This window comes from Chaetodon trifascialis, chromosome 12 (assembly GCF_039877785.1).
Source record: "Chaetodon trifascialis isolate fChaTrf1 chromosome 12, fChaTrf1.hap1, whole genome shotgun sequence".
NCBI lineage: Eukaryota > Metazoa > Chordata > Actinopteri > Chaetodontiformes > Chaetodontidae > Chaetodon > Chaetodon trifascialis.
The window spans coordinates 8,150,570-8,154,792 of NC_092067.1; positions in this window are offsets into that span (position 1 = coordinate 8,150,570).

The following is a 4,223-nucleotide window of genomic DNA, read 5'->3' on the forward strand; positions in this document are numbered from 1 at the left end:
TGTGAGGTCATCAGGTGTTTCGGATCTGTCAATCTTCAGACATCCGTCACTCAAGGAACCCAGCTGAGGTTGAGCGAGCCTAGGTTCTGCCACAGATCCACTCTCTTGTCCCAGAGAGGTATTGTTCCAGGGTCCACTGAGTAGAGAGGTCGGAGTTGGAGAATCATACATTTCTGTTGAACAGGTGAACTATGAATAACATACTTTTTGCCAGGCCAGGGGTTGGTAAGCTATTCTATGATCACTCTCAAGCAACATTGGATGTGCACATTGGCTGAATGTGTTAATATTCTGCAGGTTGGATGTAAAGCTTTGCCTGAATGGATGTGGCCTGTGGCCAAACAGTTGACTCCATCAATGCTCTACACCCTATACCTCCACAGGGAATTACCTTGCCTTCCAGCCTTGTCTGTGGCAGTTGCTGATTAGGCCCTTGTATTCCACCCTCTCCTGCTCGAACACCTCCTCCATACAGCCCTCCCATGGCACACTGAGCTCCAGTATGACAATGCTCTTCGTCGCCTCTGACATCAGAATGATGTCAGGTCTGATGGCAGTCTTGGCAACGTGCTGAGGGAATTTTATTGCCTATCAATGTCCACTGTCAGCTGCCAGTCCTGTGCAGTGTTGAGAAGCCCTGATATTGCCTTAGGTGTTCTTAGCTGCTGTCAGGCTCTGATGAAGCTGGTAGTTTGCTTTAAGGGTTTTGACCTCTGGCAGCTGGTGATGGTGCTGCTGATCATCTCTGTGATCTTGAGAACCTGGTCATGCTGCCAGGGATATCCCTGTGAGCTTAACAGTTAACCTAACCTCGAGAGTCAGTGGACAGTAAGTCAACTTGAACATGTAAAATATGAAATTTGCCTTCAGGCAAGCATAATGAATGGATATTTTCTTGGGTTAAATGTGAGCTTTTCTTGCAAGTAAATTCCAGTTTTCTTTTGGAGAAAGAAAAATTATTGTGAAATTATTGAAAATTTGTAAAATTACAGACTTGTAAAATAAAATGCTCCGTAGCATAGTTTATATAACATGTCAAGTGTCCTACAGAATATAGTATAGTGCCCTATAACACTTTCTATTGTATCAAAAAACTGAACTCTAGATGGATCATCAGCTGAAGACAAAATGCAGGCAGATTAGGTGATTTTTGACTCAGATGCCTCCAGTCTCTTATTGATGGATCAGCAGTGGGAGTTGGTTTGACATCTGCAGAGTTTCTGTTCATGACGGGAACCATCAGCTTCCCGAAAGGGCGACTGAACAGAAATGTGAGTCGAAACTCTCCATCATAAATGTAAAGTCATTGTCTCATCGTAATTAGGAGCTGTTTGTGCATTTGACTCACCTTTATCACTACAGCCTGAACAAATGGGACATCACTTTGATGTAAATGTGGACACAGAGATAGAGAAACGTCAGATAAATGACTACAGTCTATTTTTATCCCTCCTCCTTTCAGCTTCTGGAATTCTGTGGGTCACAATCTAATTTGCTTAAAAAGACATGTCTGACTCATGACTTGCCTGCCTTGTCTCAATGGACTCTGCTCTAGCAGTGTCACAACAACAACAGAAGTTAGTAAGCAAAACATTATCATAACCCAAAGGAATAATGGCCACACCAAAAGAATATCTGACCCAGGCTGTAAGGACAACTATCAATTTTCCTTTAATCAAAACACTATCGACTCTCCTCAGATATAAGTTCGTACTGGTACTCTTGCCTTTGATAAGAGACCTGAAAGAGTATCATGGATCTCTGCTGTCCAGGCAGCTAAAAGCCTCAAGCTCTTTGTGTCCCTTCTGTCAGTCTGTAATCATCAAACATGAAACAGTATAAAAAGAGTGAACGACAGAGCTGCTGAAGGGCCCGTTTCTCCTCACAGGAAGATGCTTGAGCTGAAGCGGTGATGGAGTGTTTGGAGGAGAGCAATAAATCCCTGTCCTTGTCTCGATCAATAGAGATCCACAACACGCACTTTTAATATGTTTAGAGAGACTGATTTCATATTTCTGGATGAGGACGAGATCATTTTTAATAGAAATCAACCCGCTGCAGACGACACCTTTGACAGTTAGCAGTGTTGACAGCGTCATTTAATTGCACCCTGCTGCATTTCATATGCATTTGAAGAAGTGTCCTTTGGGGGGCATCATCTATAAGAGCCAGTCAGAAAGTCTGATAGGTCGCTCATTCAGTCAGTTTGCTCTTGTGTATATCCTTCAGTGCTTTGTGTGTGTTTGGGCAGAGTCCATTTGTGTGTGTTTTCTGCACCTCCTGGTGCATCCTGCAGTAGCCCACTGTGGAAGAGAAAAAGGAAGAGGAAGCCTGAGCTAACACACACACACACACACACACACACACACACACACACACACACACACACACACACACACACACACACACACACACACACACACACACACACACACACACAAAGCCTATTTACGCATGTACACAATCAGTTTCCTCTGAGTCAAGGTCTCAGGTCATCGTTGGAGGATCTGCTGTGATAGAACTGGAACAGAGAGCACAACAACAACAACAACAGAAGACTCAACAACACAACACTGAGCCACATTCAGCAGCGTGTGTGTGATGACTCTATCCTCCAACAGTATGCATTCACAACCAGAGTAAACTCAACATGCTGCATGTGGAAAAAGTGAACGTACATTAATTGTAAAATTTGCTCCAATATTCAAAATAAAAGCAGTACTTGTGAAGAATATTCTGTCGACTTGAGTGACACTAAAACACAACCATGAGGACTCATCTTGAATTTGACTCCTCTTACATTTGACAGGCAATAAATAATTAACAAAAGGAAGAACACTGTGACACACAGGTCTCACATAGCCACACATTAACACAGCTTTAAAAATAAAATGTTTAAATACCGCGTCATTTTAAAGGTCAGGACGGAGACACTTGACAGTTTCTTTCTGAAGACTAGACTTGGACTTGGCCCTAATGACTTAAACGCAGCTCAGCAGCAACCCTATCATGCCACACAGCGTCATTCGATTCGAGGGCCTCAGCGTGCAGAATAATCACGCCGATAAGTTGGTATGTGTGATGTAGGTGCATGTGTGTGTGCTGTCAGCCTGTCCTTGCTGTGTCCAGCGGTGACAGCAGAAGCTTTGGTCCTGTCACTGCTCATCGCTGCTTCACATCCCCAGCGCTCACAACGTGTCAGTGTTTCTGTTCCACATGGGGGCCTGTGGGGCATCATTACCATCTGGCTATAAGGCTATACTGATGTCAAATATAGGCCAGCGAACACACAGACACACGCACAAACTTACACACTGATCATACACACACACTGTGCTGTTAGCACTTGGAGAGCAACAGGGGGAAGGAGGCGACGTGGACATGAGGCGAGCTGCTGTGACAGTCCGTCCAAATTGACCGCCAGCGCTCTGGTGGCAGTTGGCCTGGTTCCTTCTCATTGCTCTGTGACATTCCCTCAATCAGCACTGTAACACACACACACACACACACACACACACACACACACACACACACACACACACACACACACACACACGCACACACACAAAAACACACACACACACTCTCGCACTTGCAGAGCGATATCCTCCAGCGGCCCTCATTGTCTCACTAGACTATCCATATGAGTCATTCTTCCCCTGACTACAGCGTCCAGTAAACACACACACACACACACACACACACACACACACACACACACACACACACAGACAAACAGACAGCAATTTCTCCCTTTTATTCAGCAACAATAAATCAACAAATGTGGCCTGTTGGGACAAAAAAAGGTCAACTGTTCAGGAAAAGGGTTTCTTCATTTTTGAGAATTGATTCCTTTGTAGAACAAATGACTCCTGATTTCAATCCAACATTCAGGTAAATAATGTTATATGCAGTTGTATTATATGATTAGAAATGCAAAATCAGCCTTTTTTTTTTTTTTTTCAATTTCCAATTTTACAACAATCACCAACTCTGGTTTGGTTCTCTGAGTTGGATGCAAATATATTCCAGCTCTAGACGTTGCTTTTCCTGGTGCACTGAGACTCACTGTGCAGCTCCGTAAAGCCGAGAGAGAGAGCAACAACAAATAACTACATGGAGCCAGCTATAGCGCGCGCCCTATGGCAGTGGCATCAGCTGCAGCATCTGTCAGTGTAATGACATGAAGAAACATCTCGAGGTTGCAATGACCATTAATAGCA